Raw genomic sequence first — 22,342 nt, forward strand, 5'->3', positions numbered from 1 at the left:
ATGGGATCAATTGAGTTGAACTAAACAGAAGTTCCTTCCCAATTATTGAATCTAGTTAGTTCTTAGTTTTCTAGTTTTTAAATTAGTAACAGTTAGCAAGTTTCTAGTCTTGTAAAACTAGAGAACCCCCTACTTATTAATTAATTTAGATAGAATTAGTTTTTAGTTTTAATTTGCCGTTCCCTATGTTCGATACCCTACTTATTCAACTATACCACAATTGATAGGTTCACTGCCTTTGTGTGTTATTTTATAATTAAAAGTAGGTTTAAAACTAAGTGAGTTTGCACACATCAAGTTTTTGGCGCTGTTGCCGGGGAGCGGTTCTAAAATTAACATTAAATTCTAATTTAATCGATCCTTTGTGTGGGATTTATCTTACACAAAGTTACTTAAAAGGTAATTCATTAAGTAGAATTAGTTTTAATAAAAATCCGTTGTTAGAGTAACTAGAAATTTTTTTCTGTTTTTGCCTTGAACTCGCCGAGTGCACTCGTGCCGACTCTTGAAGACCCGGAATCCGCACTAAGGAGGAGCAAAGGCAAAACCGTTGGAGAATCCCCTTCTTCAAAGAACTCACCACTCAAAAACCTAAAGTCTATTTTCAGCAAGAAGAGGAGCAGCAAATCAGGAGCATCCAGTGCCTCTTTGACAATCAGCGACCCAATTCAAGAAGATATCGAGTACGAGACCGAGGAAGAAGAAGAGCCCACATAGGAGCACGACTCTGAGTTTGAAGGAGATTTAGCTATCACTATGGCTAATATCGATGAAGTCCCCATGGGGGAATGGAAGAAGAGGATGCACGATGACACCGGCCCAAGACTTTTGCAGCCCACAATTCCCATGACCGCTACTTTCGAACTAAAAGGCCATATTCTCGCTCAACTCAAGGAGATTCCTTTTTATGGGAAGGATCACGAGGACGCCTACAAGCACTTGGACGAAGTGAATGATGTGGCTGACTACTTCAATGTACCCAATGTTCCATGCGAGACCCAGCTTATTCGCATGCTCCCAGTCACATTTAAAGGTGCTGCAAAGGATTGGCTAAAGTCACTTCCTCCCGGATCGGTCACCACATGGGCCAAGATGAAAGAAGAGTTCATAGACCACTTTTGCCCGCCCTCCAAAATAGCCAAGCTAAAGAAAGCCATTGCCAATTTCGAGCAACAACCCGGAGAATCTCTTTATGAAGCTTGGGAAAGGTACAAGAGCTTGCTTAGAAATTGCCCACACCATGACCTTAATAGCCAACAAGAGGTCTCCATTTCCTATGATGGAGTCAATGTCACCACAAGGCAATTGCTCGATTCTCAAGGCCCGCTAACGAAGAAGGCGCCCCCGGTAACCAAGGAGTTAAATGAAGAATTCTCTAAGCACTCTAGAGAATACCACAATCCAAGAAACGAAGTAAGTCGGGGGGTAGTGAACTCGGCAAATGATAGCATGGCGGCGGTAATAGCTAAGCTTGATAGTCTTGATAGAAGAGTGACAAAAAATGGATCAAACAATCCATGCTATTAGGGTTGGATGTGAGAATTGTAGAGGGCCCCATCTCACAAAGGATTGTGATTTGGATGAAAATGGAAACAAAAAGGCTCAAGTATTCTATTCAAGTGGCGATTGATACGACGAAAATTGGTGGAAACCGAAGAAGGAATGGCTCCCATACGAAGAATACAAGAAGGCTAAGGAGGAGAAATACAAGCAGAAGGAGAGAGGATTTTATCAAAAGGAAGAACCGATAGAAAAGAAAGCCGATTTAGAAGAATTGTTCACTAGATTCATAGCCGCATCCGAAAAGAGACACAACGATCACGATGCTGCAGTACACGAGACCAGAAATATGCTAAGGAATCAGCAGGTATCCATTCTCAACATTGAGAAACAGCTGGGACAGCCTGCACACCAAATGAATGAAAGAAGACCGGGTCAACTTCCAAGTAATACTGAAACCAATCCAAGAATGGAGAATGTGAGTGCAGTGACCTCCAGCAATGAAGAAATTTTCACACATGCACAGAGGATCTCCAAGAGGAAGACAGAAAAGGCAGAAGAGTCGGCTCCAGCTAAACCCAACCAGACTCACTGAGTCCCTCTAATGGACTCGACGAGTCCATGCGTAAATGACAAAACTGTCATTCCCTTAAAGCCATATAATCCTCCTTTGTCATTCCCAATCAAAGCCATGCCCGTGGAAAAAGTTGAAGCCTATAGAGCCTTTATGAAGCATGTTAAAGCCCTCCAAGTCAATGTGCCATTTGTAGAAACGATGCTCACAACACCCAAGTACTTCAACTTAGTAAAAGGTCTCTTTGCTGCTAGGAAAGACTTGGCTGAAGTCGCGGAGATAATATTGAGTGAGCTACCCGAAAAGAAGGGCGATCCGGGGAGTATTATAATTCTGTGCCAGTTTGGAAACACGTTTGTCACTCAAGCGTTGACCGACTCGGGTGCAAGCATCAATCTGATGCCTTTCTCTTTCTTTAAGAAGTTGAATTTACCGGAGCCAAGACCGGTAAACATGAAGATCCATTTGGCGGACAAGACAACAATTCATCCACGAGGCGTTTGTGAGGATCTTCTCATTAAAGTTGACAAGTTCATTTTTCCAGTAGACTTTGTGGTGGTTGACATGGAAGAAGACCCCGAAATTCTGATTATTTTGGGCAGATCATTTTTAAACACCGCATGTGCTTTAATTGATGTATGTGATTCTACATTAACGTTGAGGGTAGGTGACGAGTCCGCAATGTTCAGAGCCGTACCAGAAGCCAAGAAAGAAGAGGAAAGAAAAGAAGAGATCTCATTTATCCATTTGGAAGATGAGATACTACAAAAAGAACTTGCACTTTTGCAAGAAGAAGATCCAAGCAAGTTTTTGCTACATTCTGGAGAGGATGGAGATGTTAACAAGGACTTGGAGGAGATAGAAAAGCTACTGGAAGGAGCCTACTCGGAAAACACCCAGGAAATAATGAAATACGATCCGACTCGCCGAGTCACTTTACGGGACTCAACGAGTCCAGTCGGAATTGCCAACACCTTAGACGATTTAGATCTGCTTGTTGCTAGTTCTCTGCATATTCTGGACTTGGATATTTTTCATGATTCTTTAGAAGAACAAACAACAGAAGGAGAAATGGATACGGAAGTTCAACATGCCCATATAGCATATCTTGATGCAATTCCGCTTGAAGATAGGGTAAGCACAGAAAAAGAGGAGAAGGAAAAGGCTAGGAGAGTGGAGGCGGATCAACCATTCATTACCAAACCTAGAGCACAAACTTTCACAAAATATGAAGTAATTAAGTTTGATAAAAAGGAGGTGCAAGAGAAGGTGAAAAAGAATGGGGTGGAGAAGAAAAAGAGGAGAAGGGAAGCCCAAGTAGCTGAGGATGATGCTGTAAAAAAGAAGAGAGAGGAATCAAAACGGGCTTACAAAAAGAAGATTCACGCTTACAAAACGAAGTACAAACCACAAAAGATTAGGCGTGCATTCCCGATGCTGGAAGATGACGAGACGTAGATGGGAAGGAGTCCAGCTAACGACTCCTTAAAACGAAGCGCTTGGCGGGAGGCAACCCGTTGTTTAGAGTTTGCTTTCTTTTACCTTTTTAGTTTTGTTTGATTATTTTTTCGTTTCTTAGAATTTCAATCTTCCAATTCATCAGACATGTCTGCTTGAGAGTGCGTATGGACTAAGTGTGGGGTGGAATAAATTTTCTTTTCAAAATAAATGACAAAAACTTTATAATTTTTAAATTGTTTACAAAAGACTCGCCGAGTCCATTTAGATTTTAGAAAAGAATAACATCGCGACCAGCCGAGTCTGACCCTGACTCGACGAGTCGGTATTATTTACAGAAAAAAATAATAATGAAATTACTTTTACAACCGGTAACTAGGGTTTTAACCCTAATGAAATCAGTTTCTTTTTCACAACACACGCGCCGTGCGCCTCCCTCCAACTTTTTCTCTCAAGCATTCATCTTTTCTTCCATTGTTCTTCAAGTTTTTCAAGTTCTATCACGAAAGGTAACTAATTTCTTCCTATTTTCTGTTAAAAGCATGATTTTAAGATGATTTAGGGTAGTAATTTTATAGAAAACCCGATTTTGAAGAATAGTGAATTTCTAGGGTTTCGATTTTTCATGAATTATGTCGTTTTGCATGACTATTCTTGCCCTAATACCTTATAAACATGTCCCTAGACAAACCCCTTGAATTAATTTTGAGATTTCATGGTTCAATTTAGACCGACTCGCTGACTGACTCGCGCAGTTCTTGCGACTCGCCGAGTCGTTCATGGACTCGACGAGTCGAGTCGGGGACACAGGAGTGACTTATTTTAATGATTTTCTGTGTTTTCTGGGTGTTATGTTCTTTGTTTTGCAGGAATAATGTTTCACAGGGGGCAAGGTTCATGTGGACGCCAAGGAGATTTTCCTTGGTTAAATTTCCCTCAAATTGAATCCGCTTCTACTATGACGAGGTGGAAGAAGAAATTAGCTGAAGTAAAGAAGAAAGAAATTTACGTGCCGAACAGAATTGATTGGGGTTGGTTGCAAGGTGTGCACTATGAAGAGGAGTTGACTCCTTATCTTTTAAAGGAGTTTGTTTATGAGGGAGAGACGATGGTATGCGATGGGTGGAGCCGAGTCTTCCGTATTCAAGAGCCGGTGTACCGGTAGCTTTGCTTGGAGTTCTTCTCCACGATATCTTTTTGTGGGGGGATGACTGCTATCACCCGACGAGTGTCAGTTTCTGTCTTGGGGGCGAGTTTCTTCAGTGCTCCGTTGTTGACTTGGCTTGTCGGATGGGTATTTATGATCGGTCATTGGTGTGGACGACTATTTTCCGTACATTTATGGAACGCTCTCACAAGGTGTTCCCCGATGGAGTGACGAGCAGGGGTTGGTGGAATACGATTGCCAACAAAGTGTACATTCCGAAATCACCCATGAAGGAAGCATTTGGTCGCCTACACACCGCCTTATCCACCGCCTTATTTCCACCACCATTAACCAAAGGAAGGATGATGACAAGGTTTCTAACCTTGATGTCTTCTACATATGGAGCATTATCACACCCGATACTTTCTGCAATATTCCTTGGTGTTTAGCTTCATACTTGGCGGAGGGAGCGGTCAAAGACCGCAAGACATCGAAGATTAATGGTGGAATGTTTGTCACACGGCTCGCTAATTCATTTAGGTTGATGACACATGGCGCGTGGAACTTGATGACTATGATTCCTACCCCTCCATTCAATCCTATTCTTTTTAGGAGGGCTATGATCATTGAGGAATATGGTGGAGGTCATTATGCTATCCCACATGATGATCCTATTGTTGGTCCCGAGGCACCAGGAAGGAGGGTCCGGTCGAGGCGAGAGCGTGATGTGGAGGAAGAATTGTCGGTGATTCTGGTAGACAATGATGAAGTACCAATGGATTGGTATGATGTTGAGATGAGGCGGTTACAAGATCAAATGGCGCGAGGTGTCAACTTTAGCAATCAATCATATATTCGACTTTTTGACCACTTCAACATTCTGCATATTGATGGTGGTAACTTCCCGTATATTCCGTCGTGGGAAGAGGTGATCAATGCGAGGAGGAGCGGTGCGAGTGGAAGTGGAGCGGCGCCGGATCATGACGATGATGAGGAGGATTAGTTTCTTTGTGTTTTTATTGAACAATTTTTATTTTTATTTTTGTTCTTATTTGGTGTGTTTGGAATTTGTTAAAACTTTTTACTACTTGGCTTGATGTTTGATTGTCTTGATTATTTTTCAGAATTAAATTAGGAGTGCTTGCATAGAAGGTTTAGAGTTATAGAGTCAAGAGGGTTATAAAGAGTGAAAGAAAGTCAAGGAAGGGAAGCGTTAGAGTCAAAGTGTCGAGTCTGGTCCTTAGGGACATGAGCGAGTGAGTCTATAAGTGAGGAGAAAATTTTGAAGATTTATTAGAGGCTGGTACAAATGCAGAATATCATTTTTTTTGTCCACCGGACTACTCGTCGAGTGCAATAAACTGACTCAACGAGTCGCCTTGTAATCTCACGTATTCGAAGATGTCCGCGCTTATACTCGACGAGTCACATATATGACTCGACGAGTCATTCATTTTTATACCGAGAGGACTGCTAATTTGATGTTGCTGAGTGTACCACTTGACTACTTATTCCTCCATATCGATTCTTGAAGATCTTACACTGTTTCCCCTGCATATTTGGAGCTGCCACACGAGATTTTGACACCCAAGTCATGGATGAGCTGTTCCCATGGCTAAAGTCAATTGAAGATGGAGATGAAGGGAAGAGTATCAACCTCGTCACTACTATCCCAGGGGAGTTTGTTCCAATTCCCTCTATATTTGCATTTTTATTTTTTGCATAATATGTAATGAGGGCATTGCATAAAATAAGTGTGGGGTAGGGGGTTGGCCACATATTAGAAAATTTAGAATCTTAATTTAGGCTAATTTTAAAAATTGTTGCATACCAAAAATATTACTTAGGGACTTAATTTAGAAAATTTTGGTAAAAGCAAATTAGGATTCTATGTTAGAATTGTGTTGATAATTGCATGAAAACCCAAATGTTTAGTTGAGCCTATACACGTTCTAGTGCATTTGTGGCTTCCTTATTCTAGTGAAATCATGGGACAAAAACACGACCTCGCTCAGCCTGAGGGATGCAATATGTTTAGCAGCCTAAACCTGAAATGTATCCAGGAAAATTATTATCGTTAACCAATAAAGGTTGAAGTTGAGCGCCCCTGCTTAAGCATGTAGGTTTTGAGTGAAAAAAAAAGAGAGGTACATGTAAAAAAAAAAAAAAAAAAAAAAAAAAAAAAAAAGAGAATTGCAAGATAAAGTTGTAAGAATTTTGGAGCAATCAAAGTGAAGATCAAAAGATCAAAATTCCAAGAAATTCAAAGAGTTGAAGATACCAAAAATCAAACAATAAAGGTGGTGAATTCAAAGAGATCAAAGATCAAATTATCAAGGAAGTGAAGAATTCGAAAAAGCTCCATAGTGGTATCGAAAAGGTGTAATTCTAGATTATGTATTCTTGGGTTGTTCATCTAAAAATACCTTGAGGGTAAGAGGTTTTCTGCGGATGGATTCGGAGGGTTGCATAAAATGAGCATAGTTCGGGGTGAGTGGGCGAATGGTTATGAGGATTGTGAGTATTTGGAGTATGGGGGTACATAGGACAAATTTAGACACAAATGTATGCGTTGCGGTCTTGGCATAATGGTTGGGTTAGATTGGAGTTGTCATATGTGATTCTAATGTTTAAAATTCAGTTTTGCTTGGGGGCAAGCAAAAGTCAAGTGTGGGGTATTTTGATATGTGCATATTTAGTTCATATTAAGTTTAGATTTTTATTCATTTATTAGCTAAATTATTGCATTTTATGGACAAAAGGTACTTAAAAGTGTTTAAATTATATTTTTAGTCCAAAAATGAAGCTCGGAAGCAGGAGAAGCGGTTGAGAGATCGAGAATGGAACAAAGAAGAAAAACACTAAAAATAGCACCTAATCGGCGAGTAGCGTCGACTACTCGGCGAGTCCAAGTGAAGATTCGAGAAGATAAAGACTCGGGATTGTAGTGGTGTTGATTATGATGGCATGTGCGGAATTAGAAAGATCTAGTGATTCATTATGCAAATTCAAGAACACAAGGAGTAAATAAATCTTTGTAAGCTCTTATTAGATCTAGAAAGATTATACAAATGGGTTTGTATACAATTTCTCTCTCTAGTCTAACACTCCAAAATGGACTCTTACATTCTTACATAATGGGAGTCACTCACTTCCTATTTATAGGAAAAGACTCAACCCATTTACACATACAAAGAGGAAAGCCTAAACACATTACATCCAAGCATGACTTTGCACCCTAACATTCTCCCCCTCAAAGTTAGGATTGGATGTCCGGCTTTAATCTCTAACGAGCTAGCGCGATCAAGACCAAACTCCCCCTTAAAGTAACACCGGTCTTCAAATCCGCAAATGAATATTCGACAAACCCGAGAAGCTTCGAATACCCATCATTTCTCCCCTTTTTATAATCAAAATTTGATTATAAAACCCACTAAGGATGAGAAGCGCCTGAGGAATAAACTTCACGATACTCCCCCTTGATGTGTACCAAAAAAGAATCACCAAAAATCTTGCACGGAAAAACAATCACGAAAAAGCCACAAAAAATTCCAATTTATGAAATTTTTTGACTTTTTGGGTGAAAGTTGCAAGAGTTTTCAAAATCCGGGTAGAAATTGTCACTTTTCTGAAACTTGCAGGGACCCGTTGCGCCAAAAACAACCAAATATGCGAAACTCTAGCCCATTTGCGAAACTGGGCATAAAGCGTAAATTCGCACAAACTACAAGGACCAGAACTGAAAATTCTGCATTTTTTCCGCTTTTATTACCCATATGCGAAGTTGGGTATTTGTTTCCAAAAATGCGAAACTGCAGGTACTCGTTTTGAAAATTTCTGCATGTTCTTCAAACTTGCGAAGTTGGGCTACTTTTGTCATTTCGTGGAAAAATCAGGGGTGCAAACTGAAACTCTTTGCTTTCTTCTTCCCCAATTCACGTTATACTGTAAAAACATCGCACAAAATTTCATTTTGTTCGCATTTTGATTCCAAAATTGAACAAAACATCAAATGCGAACTCCATTCCCACCAATGTGAATCTGAGTTTGATTCACACAAATGCGAATATGGTTTGGCTTCGCATCAACAAATCAACTGTATCACCAAATGCGAAATCCAATCCATAAATGCGAACACAATCCAGATCTTTGACTCCAAGCTTGCGAAATCAAAAACAATTAACCAGATGCGAACACAATTGTTTTGATCTCATATGCTAACTGATCTCAAATGCGAACCCATCAAACATAAGCCATAAATGCGAACCAAATTTTCCATTCCAGATGAGAACACAATTTAGTTCTTGAACTCCAAGCTTGCGAATTCAAAAATTCGTATGTGAACACATATGCGAACATTAACCCAATCGACTTCCAGTACCTACAATCGATTCTAAATTGAAACATTCGCATCTAACCATCCCACTAAACGACTTCGTCTTTAAAGTCACAGAATGCTTTTGATTCATACAGCACACGTCAATCAAATTTCTTCAAACCAAAATCGACAAAATTGTTCCAATCATACCTCCTTCCCTTCGAAACAATGAACACAATCCATAGGCTTTCGATTTCAAATAACCTAAATCGATTATCAAAATGCGAACCCAAAGAGAACCATAAAAACAAATTTAGACAAATCGACTATCAATTTTGATTCTCAGTAACAAACGTTTGATAAAGGGAAATCGGAACTCAAGAACACAAAATTAAAGAACAATCGATGAAAGAACTGGAAAAATTTAGGATCAAACATACAACTTCAAAAATCGATTATCATGCCTCGATTGTTTGATCAGTGATACCCAAGATCGAACTCGCACTCCATAAAATTTCAATTCCAATTTTGATTTTCAAAACGAACTAGCGATCAACACTAGTCTACATCAATCGAGTCTCTGGTTTTGAAATCAGATCATCAAACTATCGATTATCATCAGTCACTTGATATCATTCCCATTGCTATTATCAGATGCGAAAGATCATAATCAAAATCACTATGATTGAAATCGATTTCGAATCATACCAGTCGATTTGAACACTCGACTATACTCCAAATATATTCGACTTCAAGTAAGGAATGTTCGATTTCTAATCATCGATTCCATATCAACAACTAACATCGAGCTCAAATGCCGAATATAATTTGTAATGAGTTAATATCGGCCACCAAGTGATTTGGAACAATATCGAATATTACAATTGGGCTCAATGAAATGGATTGATGAACAGTAACACACTCGAGTAATAGATTGGAAAAAAATTTGGGCTTAAAAACCAATTCGCATGAACAGTAACACGAATTTAAGATTTTTATTGAATTTGATCTAAAAAAAATATTGGATCAACAATGGGGTTGAAACGGATTAGATCCAATGAGGCAAATCGATCAAAAATGAAAAACGCAAAGTACGAATCGAAATCATGGATGTTTTGGAATCCATTTGAGAATTTGAGATACCTTTTTGACGAATTGAGATCCACTTTCAACAAAGGAATCAAATTTGGAAGATCTTGCTTCTTTTTTCGGAATGAGAAAATCTCCAAATCGAACATTGTACCACCCACCATGCGAGATGTACAACTCGTTCTTCGTGTTCTTCAACGATCCAAGAACATCTTCAAAAGAACCACCAACACATTTGGGTTTTGACTTCAAATTCAATGCAACATTTGGAGATTGTTGCTTTGGAACCCAAATTTGCTTCACAGATTTTGGCGTCACAACATATGACGATTTTTGTGAGTAAACCCGCTTATTCTTCCGATTCATCTTCTTCTTCTTTTTCTTTCTCATCTTTTTGCATCTTGAAGACTTGACTTCATGAACAAACCCACTTTCAACAACATGAACATTTTGAGTTTGAATCAAATCTTTTGGAGTTTGATACTTGTGATTTTCTTGGATCACCGGCTTCCGATAAGGAATCATTCCTTCAAACGAATCACAAGAACTCAAAATATCATCAGTTTGAACTCCAATTGAGCAAAAAACTTTTTCATCTTGAGAATCAACTTGAACTCCTTTTTCTTGAACATCAAGAACATCACATTGAACTCCATTGTTTTGAACTTCTTTTCCATGAACATCATGAACACGATGAACATCATCAAGAACATGTTCTTGAGCTTCACGACAATTTGCATAATATTCAAGTCTATTTCATCCCGGTTTACAATTAGCAAGAAGAATTCCTTTTATGACTTCACCATTCCTCTTATTTCTTCGTCTTTCTTGATATGTTGTAATCAATCGATCAAACAAATCTTTGTTTTGATAAATTGGATAACCAATGAAATCTCCCTTTCCATCCCTTTCTCCATTAGAAATAAGTGCATCTTCACTTTGCAATCCAACAGTCAATTGATAAAGAATGCATTCAAAAGAAGTGTATACGTATAGAAAACTTTCATTCCGAACCAACCATTGCTCCATAATTGCTTCTTTTCTTTTGAATCAAATGTTATGAACTTGAGTTTTCTAGAGAGAGAAAGTGTAAATCAAGGAGATCTCTAGAGAGAGAAAGTGAATATGAACCAAATTCTAGTGAGAAAAAGTGGTACAAACAAGTATTCTAGAGAGAGAAAGTCGAATTATGGATCAAATCAAGGAAAAATTCGACTTTAAGAACACAAAAACACTCTAATCACGAAGATCCATAAGAACATCGAATCACCAAATCAAGATAGCCATCAAGGATCAATTCTTGATGAAAATCAAGAACACCCGCTCTGATACCAATTGTAGTGACAAAGAACATGGTTTGGCATGCGGAATTAAAGCTTGCACAATTGAACATGGTGATTTGGGTGTTTAAGAGATATATTGAATGTATATGGTGTTTACAAAAAGGATCTAGATCTAGACTATATAATTAACACACACTTACACACTCACTTCTACATCTCTCAAGCACACCTCTACAAGTGGACAAACCCACTATTTATAGAGGTGTTTACATGTCTCTCTCTCACTCTCTAACAAATGGATCTAAAGGCTAAAGCACCACATGCAAGTGGGTTTTACAAAAGTCAAACATTTACAAAGTCATGAATGAAAAACTTTGCACCCCAACAGGGATCCCAAAGACTTATCACAATACGGGGACTGAGAGATGGACTGGACGAGTCGTCACCTGACTCGACGAGTCAATTCGTATATATAAAGATAACTCCTCAGAACGGTGCGGGAGAATTCTGGAACGATTCAGAAGAGTTTAGCTGCGATAAAGAAGTCAGAAAAACCCTAGAAGACGACGAGAGAAGCTAGAATTCAATCCCGAAGGAGAATTGAGGCAAAATTTCATCATCCCACTTAATCTTTTGTTTTGACATCATGTTTAAACAATTAGACTCTGTTTGTTTGTTGTTATTTACTTCAATTATGAGCTAAAACCTTTAGACTTCTGTTTGGGGATACAAAATTGATACTATGGTTTGATTTATTGGTAGGATTAATTCTAAGTTGGTGATTTTTGTTATTTCAGCTTGCTAAAGAACCTTGTGTGTGAATAATAATTAATTTTCTGTTACTAGAAAGATAATTGATTAGCATGAACATCTATTGATTATCAATCTCATATGCTATGTGATCACTTTGCCATATGTCTAGGATTAATGAATATGAAACTAGAGTTAATAAGAAAATTGAGTAAATTCATGTGCAAGCTTGTGTGATGACCATCAACAAGAAGTTAATTAAAAGATTAAATTAGTTAACTATTGCAAGTCTAAATTAATCTGAATAATTAATCTAGTAAATCTAATTAAATTAGACAACTGGCCACTGTTTAAGTTAGTTTATTTGCTAAGGATTAGTGTAGTGAATGCGAATCTAATCACTTGAATCGGTAACCAACAAAAGAATTAATTCATTGCACCATTACCTTGAAATCAACCATAGGATCAATTGAGTTGAACTAAACAGAAGTTCCTTCCCAATTATTGAATCTAGTTAGTTCTTAGTTTTCTAGTTTTTAAATAAGTAACAGTTAGCAAGTTTCTAGTCTTGTAAAACTAGAGAAAACCCCTACTTATTAATTAATTAATTTAGATAGAATTAGTTTTTAGTTTTAATTTGCCGTTCCCTGTGTTCGATACCCTACTTATTCAACTATACCACAATTGATAGGTTCACTGCCTTTGTGTGTTATTTTATAATTAAAAGTAGGTTTAAAACTAAGTGAGTTTGCACACATCAAAGCTACTTAGAGTAATTGTAGATTGCTTAGGAATATATAATAGCATAAGTTTCATTTGATTTTGCATTGTATGGACAAGTTTTCCACACCTTTTATAAATAAAATAAAAATTTGAGTTTTGTCTTATTTATATCCCCTTGCGATGTTGTTTGTGAAAATTGATGTTTGTATGTTTCTATTATAAGCAATAATAATGGATATGATTCTTAGTTATGTTATTTGTGGTAGTGTTATATTTTTCGAAGTAAGGAAAGATTCACATCGCCCAAGTTTCAATTGGACAGAAGCTTGGAGTCATATGATGTACGGAAATTTGAGTCAAGTGAAAGACTAGGAGATCTGGTACGTAATGTTGTGCACTGGGCAAGTACACCACATATAACAATGAGATTATTCGTCATGATTTACTAAAAGTCTAGTAAATGTGGTTATGGTTACAAGATTAAGTGTAATTCTGAATCATTGAAAAGTTTCAATGAATAGCAGAACGAATAAGAAGAATCAATTAGACAGAAAAATAAAAGTTTTACGGAGCTTTGTTCATATCTTTACAAAACATTCTTGAAAACTTTCTTTGCAACATACATATGTTTTTCATATCATTCTACAAAACTTTGTTCATATCTATACAAAACATTCTTGAAAATGAGATATTGCAATTGAAAAATGAAAACAAGAAAGAAACCCAGACCTGCAATTGAAAAATGAGATATGTGACCTGAAACGAGAGAAACAACCTCTGAGCTGCAGCTGAAAAAAAAATATGAAGGAATGACTGTTTATGCGAATCCTGTAATATATACGGAATTGAGGTTCGAGCATTAACGTCACTCAGCGGGAATTACACTGTAAACGTGTGTATTTTGTAATGAAGAAGAAAATAAATAAATAAATACGCAGTGCTCATTGTCGACTCAAGGTTCTCGACTCCAAATCATGAGTCCGACGACACACGATTCTCTGGAGAAGCTTCATACTCCGGTGTCATCCGGCGGAATTTCGACAGATCTGGCGGCGGCAACCGGTGCTTCTTGTTCTTCTTCGTTTTTCCGGCCAAAAAGTCGACACCCTTCACTCCTCCTGCGGCGGTGGTTCAAGACATACCAACCCTAATTCTCAAAACAAATATATATATATATATATATATATATATATATATATATATATATATATATATATATATATATATATATATATATAGGTGGGTAAGAGGTTAGAATCATTAGTCTTTTCAATTCATGCAGGTCGCTGGTCCAAAACGAGAAAGGAAGTACTGCAACTGTTGCTGTGTCGCAGGGGAAGAAGAGAATTGTCTTTTCAAATTTGGCTGATCTACCCATACTCATCAAAATCAACCCTATATCTAAACAAATCTGATTTCCACAAACTTCACAACATCCCTTTGAACCTATAAATCATATTTCTCGAAAACAAATTGATTATCTTTAATAATAATAACCATATGAAGATCCGGTTGGTCGGGATATTTTTCGGTTGAATTTTATAAAATAAAACAAAGCATAAGGTTTTTTAGAGTCTTTTTATTGTAAGAGAATGGAAATATGAAAGTACCAGGGGCATCATATTGTTGAGGTCAAAATCTTTTTTCACACCATGTAATTAATCTAAATAAAACTGACATCGAATTCAAAACAGTTGATGAAAGGGCTTGGGGAATCAGGTATATATGTGATGATGCTTTCTCATTTCATTAAGCAACCAAGTAAAAGCATTAATGAATTCATGGAAATTAATTTTGGAAAATAAGCGACCTAACAGAATTGGCTTGTTGAATGGAACTCAGACTAGAGATATCAAATGACCTGGGGGACTGGATCACAATCATCAAATGACAAATCCTTCACGTCAATTTGATTCTCAACAACCCATCTATATATTGTAAAAGGGGTACAAATCCACCATTTATAATAACCTCATGTCGAAACGTATTACAATACTATAAATCTAAAAGTAAGAAATAACAACAAATTTCATTTCTTTCCATTATAGCATCACACTTTCTGTTTTTTTCTTATTAAGGCATTGTTCTTTGAAAAATCTATCCAATTATAACGGTGATAGGGTAGATTTTTCAATGTACAATGCGGTAATAGGAAGAAATCAAAGTAAAAGGCTATAAAATACTCCCTTGCGACCCATTACAAGCTCAAGCTTTGGAGGCCCAGTTTTAGTAGCAGTTTTTGGTGCATTGTTGTGAACTTCTTACCAAAACTCACATTAAACAAATAAATGGAAGTATGTTGATATTTCTTGTATTTTACCATATAAAATACTGTCACACCCCGACCAACGACGGAAACGTCGGGGTTGCAACGTTTATAATTGGAACCACAGTCAACCACATATATCGAACATTCATAAATTAATATTTTACAAATTTTGGTTTTGTAAACATTATTACATAATAGTAAATTTTCAATTACGAAACATTAAAATAAACCAAACTCATAACAAAGGAAAGGAAATACAATTTCCTTTGAACCGGTGTTCTACCTCCGGCTTCTTAGTTACCTAAGAATACACATTTTAAAAATACGTCAACAAAATTTGTTAGTGAGATCCACAGGTTTTTAACTCTATAAATTTTATATAAAATAAATTTCATAAAAGCTAGAAGATTTGTAAAAAGGTGTTTGTAACAAAAATGGTATCGATATAATCCGAGTGAGACGTATACTTGTAAACCGATGCAAGCATTTATGTCAACTTAATTATAATATATAAGTAATCATCAACATCTTTTTGCAATGTGTAATATAAAGTGTCTATTTTATATAAATAAACACAAACAAATCGGTCAACTGCGAAGCGTTATACTACATACAACCTTGGCGAAGTTTGTATTAATATTTATGTATATGAGATTTTGTGGAGTAAATAACTGATCTATGACTTGTTCAAGCCTCTATGAAGTACAATAAGGTGCTTGTTGTCTCAACGACACATCATCAACGTCGCGATAAAAGGAATAAGATAAAAACAAGAAGTTATCGTCCGATTTGTCTCGTCACACGAAGGTCGTAACTAACAACCAAAAGGACGGGGTGTCAACCCGTATAGATCTATACACAACGTTCTTCGCTCACAACGGATTAACGGTTATAACAGAGGACTTCACTAAGTTTCTACTCTTAGTTTTGATGAATGGAATAAACTCCAACAATCCCAATATTTGGAAACATAATGTCATAAAAGAAATTTCACAAACCTTAAATATAAGTTTTTATAGTTTCTTGTTGAACCCAAACAATATAACGATTAAATTGTATACGAATAATTAATCCCTTATATAATTCGTTAACTATAATTAAAATCAGAAATGTTGACTTATATGATTATACATGATACTAGTTTCTATTGTGATATATTTTGAGTGTCGTAATGGATTATGTTCATAACAAAGCATATACTCATGTACGATATTAATTATAATATCATAAGTTTATAAAAGAAAAAGAAGGAAAAAAAAATCATATTCTTATATAATATTTCATGTCGTCAAAATATATATATATATATATATATATATATATATATATATATATATATATATATATATATATATATATATATATATATATATATATATATAAAATGTACAGACATAAAAAGTTTATAGAAAGGAAATTTTATGTCATATATTTGATATAAGCACCAAATTAGTTAATGGAACATTGAACATAATATAAGTGCATATAAATTTAATAAATTTGTATCCAAATATATATATATATATATATATATATATATATATATATATATATATATATATATATATATATATAGTTGGATATAAATCTATATATAAGTAGTATGGTTTTTAAATAATTATAAAAATTAAATGAGCATACGACAATTTATGTACGATCACTTATTGTAATAAGTGATATTCCCCCCGGAAATGTTTTAAAAGAAACAACGATAAAAAAGGCCGTAGATACTCATTTTTGTCGCTTGACGGTATTTGGTTCGAGGAAGTCGAGATGTTTCCGGTTTCACCGAGGCTTGAGATTTGAATGCTTTTGGGGAGGTCTTAATACACAAATTAAAAATAAGTTAGCCATCCATTACGTTTTATTAGAATTACTAAAAGTTAGTTTTATGACAGAAAAAAAAAGATAATAATTAAGAATTTACCAAGTTTCTTCTTGGGTTTACAATGAGTTACCAAAAACGGGTTGAAATGTGATGTGATTTGAGTCAAAGTTTTTGAAGAGAGTTTTGTGGACAATTAATAGGAAAGAAGTGAAAAAAAGGGGTTAATATGGTTTATATAGAGATGAGGGTACTCGATATCTTTCTTTACATTTCTGATAATTACTTTGATCTCCCAATCTCTATCTAGTTAGAATCCAAGTGGTTTAGTTAGGAAAATTAAAAAAAAAAATATAGGGGATATTACTAATCTAGCCAAAATCTTTAATTACTTATCAAAAAATAACCAAAAAAATCATATTAGCCAAAACTAGCCCACGAAAAAGTAGGTTGGACACAGTTGACTATAGTCAACGCTTGAAATCTACTCTTTCGTGGTAATGGACTACTGTTTCACAACCCGTTTACTTTTTCGTGGCCCATTAGCCCAAGGTATATAATGTTTAATTTTTCAGATTAGGTTATTTTTAACTATTGTTTTGTTGGGTTGCCTACTTTTTCCTCTCAATGGAGCACTCGAAAAACCATGAGGTTTGTCTACTTTTCATCAAAATTTTACCATGTTCTTGATTAGGAGTATTTTTTGTATAGGGGGTTAATTTTTTTTTTTTGAAAAAAACCGAAAAAAATAAAACAGTAGGCTTCATACGAAACCTACGGTGCAAGTACGCAATGCACAGATTGTGCAGTGTCGACTTGTACACCTACGGTTTCGTATGAACCGTACGGATTTTTTTTTTAATTTGATGCAACATGTAAGGAATTGTATAAGTGTTATTATTTCATGATTTTTTTTCATAAAACTGAAAAAAAAAAAATTGTGAAACCGTAGGTTTTTTGGAAACCTACGGTGTACAACCATTTAATCCACAGTTTGTGCATTAAAAGGTTGTACAACGTAGGTTTCCAAAAAACCTACAGTTTTTTTCCTGGGTTTTTAATTAAAAAAATTTATAACCAATAAACACTTGTATATATTGTCGATTCCGTGATTTTTTTTGAAAAAAAAAATGAAGCCGTAGGTTTGTAAAAAACCTAAGGTTTTTTTTTTTCATTTTTCTTCAAAAAAAATGTTTCTACGGAATTTTAAGGATTATATATATATATATATATATATATATATATATATATATATATATATATATATATATATATATATATGTTATGATTCCATGTTTCCATTTTGTGATAAAGTATGTTATTTTCTATATCTCGATTATAGCATACAATAGTAATGTACTATCCATTTGAAGAACTTTCTATGTTTATAATTTGTAAATACTTTGAAGTATATTATATTGATAAAATAACATTGTGTTTTGGTAATTTCGGGTTTGCTATATTTTGTCATCTTAAACGTGATAAATTACAACATTCAAAAATTGAGAACGAATTCATCTGAGTTCGGTGTTTGGCATTGTGAAGAAGAAGATTGCTATGTTTGTTCCGATAACAACCCAACTCCGGAAGGCCCATATTTCCCACTCCGAGATAACATGTATGGCGACATTTTCCAAGCTATGAAGGCCGCTGAAGAAGCCAACGAAAGGGACTCTCAAATTAGTCGCCAACTCAACCAACGTGCAAACGGCCTAGCAAATCAAGTAATTGGAAAAGAAAAATGGACTACTGAAACTACACAACTAAATAAATAAATACATTCAAAGAGGCTAAGAAGTGGATTCGAGATGCAAATATGAAGTTTGATAAGCTTCAAGTTGAACGTGATCGTCTAACAGATGTTAATAGAATTAGAGGGGATTTTATTGACCGTGAACAAAATTTGTATCCCAAAAGTTTCTTAATCTGTGGAAACCAATTTAATTATGTAATAGGTTGTGAGACAATTAATCCTATTCTAATCCTTCTGCATTGGGAAATACCAGTTGAAAATATGGTCGTCTAACCACCATTTGCACGTTAGTAATATGTTAAGTTATCTTTATTATTAATGTTATGTTTATTTGTAACTCTAATTTCCTTTTAGTTTTTATGTTATGTTTATTAGTAATGTTATGTTTATTTGTAATTCTAATTTCTTTTTCAGTTTTTATGTTATGCTTATTAGTAATGTTATGTTTATTGTAAGCAAAAAATGACGACTTATGTGATTTTATGTCGTTATTAACAACACGAAGCATACTTTGGAGGGTAAAACCAATAAGGTAACGATATCGGATTTGAAATCCGGATATTTTCCGACAAACAACTATGTACAAACAACGTAACCAACATATAAAACATGAAAATCACACTTAAAAACATACTTTTATCGTAAGCTAAAAATGACAACTTAAGTTATTTTATGTCGTTTTTAACAGCACGAATCGTACTATGGAGGGTAAAACCAATGAGGTAACGATATCGGATTTGAAATCCGGATATTTTCCGACTAACAACTATGTACAAACAACGTAACCAACATATAAAACATGAAAATCACACTTACAACATACTTTTATCGTAAGCTAAAAATGACAACTTATGTTATTATATGTCGTTTTTACCAGCACAAACAAATGAAAATTATATTACAAAGACAATGGCAAATATATTACAAACATAATATATTACAAACACAATGTCGGATATATTACAAACATAATATATTACAAATATACTAAAAAAACAATGACAAATATATTACATAGATAATGCCAAATATATTATAAACATCATTATTTAAAGGGAATAAAAATTACATTGGCAATAAAACAACCATCAAAGGGTCTGGTATTTCCCATTCAGATGGTGGGGGAACATGGTGAACGGTTTGTGTCTGGTAGACATGATGAAATACATCATCATGGTAAAATACTTGAAGTATATCAATTAATTCATGCATGTTTGAATGACGTGCTGCTACGATAGCATGACCACATGTTATACCGAGACTACGCTATTTGCCACATGAACAAGTATGACTGTTAAGGTCTACAACACAAGTTGTTTTTGTCACAACTAGGAATTTTGATGCTTTGTAATAACAATAATGATAACAATTGTGAACCAAAAATGTGGAAACATGTATGATGTTTATTCAATGACAACAAAATTCCATCAAATACCCTAAACAACATTCAAATAGTCAACAAAAGTTGGAAACCCTAAAAATCCCAGCTTAAGTCCATTTTGGACTAGGATTTTCTTATTGGGCCTAATGGACCAATAAGCCTTCAAATTAACTATTTTGGGCTTAGAACTCTTAAATGGGCCCTAATTGGACCACTTTCATAAAACTTAACATTTTGGGCCATAATGGATCTAAAATGGATTAGTTTATCTATAATGGGCCTTATTGGGCCATAAAAGAATTCAATTAGCTTTAATGGACTCAAATCCATCCCTTTTTGCTAAATTGCGCCGTGAACCATCCAAAGGAGCCGAATGGGCTGAAAACCTTTCTAAGAACCTGATAATTTTGAACCTAGGTTAGAAGTGAGCCAAAACTCATTCATACCATCTCCCACTAGGCCCATTTCGGCCCATGTGTATAAAAAAAGAGAAATTTTGCATGGAAAGGGGTTGACACCTCATTTTTACATAAGGTATTTCCATACAAATTACACTCCATGTATCTAGATTATGATGCTAATCCATCATGCAATAACCCACTTGGAAATCCTCTCCTCTCTCTTTATCCCTTTCGGCCGAAGGTAGTAGCACACACACAAATACCAAACTCCATTCCAACACTATCAAATTCTCTCAAGAACATCCCGATTCTTCCTTCAAAATTTCGAGACTTACTTGCATGCCAAGAACATCTTTCACTCACAACACAAATCTTTGGTAACTTTTTACTTAAATCCAAAGTTTAACTTCTATACCTCATCAAAAATCATCTTTTAATTCATTCAAATTCATGAGCATACTCCATAGAAGCAATCTAAGCTCAAAGACTTCTAAAGAAGCTTGTTAGGCCGAAATCTTCTCTCAAATCTTCATCAAAATCAAATCCAAACCTCAAGGTGAGTTCATACCCCTCTCTTTTCGGTTTTCACAAGTTTTATGGGGGAGAATACAAGTAAAATGTGTAAATCTATGTGTATGTTGTATGTTAAGTATGATTTCATGTGTTTATGTGGTAAATGTGTAACAAGAAGAATAGAAATTCGAGATCTATGGCTCTAGGTGTTTTTATGAATATCATACTCTTTTAAAGGTTAGAAATAAAATTTATGGCTTAATGGGCCAAATTTTGGGCTTTTCGGCCCAATGAGCCAAAACTTGCGAAAATTACAACTTTCAAGGGGTTGAAATGACAAACTTCTCAAACAGGGGGTAAAAGGGTGAATAAAACTAATTCAGGGGTTAAATTGATTTATATTCCAAACAAGGATAAAAAATGTAAACTTTTTGGATTTTGGGCAAAAATTGTAAAAATTGCGAAAAGTTTGGTCTTAAACTGAAAGATTCTTTTATGGAGGGTCTGAAACTGCCAGAAAGTAAATTTTGAACCAAAAACATCATTGCAACAAGTTTAGGGGTCAAAAACGTCGAGAAAATGGTTTAAGGTCCCAAAATGTCTTTTTTCTTTTGTATAAAGGACTAAAATTATCAATTTTACTAAAGAAGGGCTGAAAGGGGTCAAACCAATATTTTGCATCAATTATTTTATTTTTAAGATATTTGAGTCAAAATAAAAATACCAAACTACAATTCATGAAAATGGAAAGATATAACTACGTATAATTCCAAACATCGTTATAAATAACGGATCGGCCTCGTTCCGGTGCGAAATTAAAAACCATCCAATCAAACTTACCAACAATTATACTATACCTAAAACAAGTAAACATTCAAATCGGCTTGAAAGTTCCAATCATGTTTGTAGGGCCTTTGTGGCCCATTAACATGATTTTTGGGCCCAAGGGATAATAATAAATGTTATTGGGCCTTCTATGACCCAATTTCATATTTAAGGGACCCTCAATGGCTTTTAAGTACTATTGGGCTTTAGTGGCCCATTAGCATTGTTAGTAAGGTCCATGTAAATCAAATGCGAAATGGGCCAACATGTCATTCGTATACCCACTAGCCATAAATTATACATGTGATTAGTAGGACCTCATAATCCTCTTCTCTTAGTTTATTAAGCATACCTTCAATTCAGTAAACATATACAAGTCATTAATCAATGGTAATCAAATTCATGTTAGATTTAGTGAGTAATAGCGGGTGGCACCTCTATGGGTCGTCTGTAGTCTGTAGTTATATCAAAGTCTCCTGGAGGAAGAGCGAGATTTTGTGTATAGATCTATATGGGGGTGACTCCCCCGCACC

General features: G+C 35.4%; 1 non-coding gene across 1 annotated transcript; it reads right to left on the bottom strand.

Annotated features, from left to right (window-relative positions):
- Positions 1–1,140: 1,140 nt before the first annotated feature.
- On the bottom strand, positions 1,141–1,247 carry LOC145065195 (small nucleolar RNA R71). The gene has a single exon (XR_013688341.1). It is a non-coding gene; the product is annotated as a small nucleolar RNA R71 (small nucleolar RNA).
- Positions 1,248–22,342: the final 21,095 nt, after the last annotated feature.

The sequence above is a fragment of the Lactuca serriola genome, chromosome 7, assembly GCF_051521515.1.
Source record: "Lactuca serriola cultivar US96UC23 chromosome 7, Lser_US96UC23_V15, whole genome shotgun sequence".
NCBI classification, from domain to species: Eukaryota; Viridiplantae; Streptophyta; class Magnoliopsida; order Asterales; family Asteraceae; genus Lactuca; species Lactuca serriola.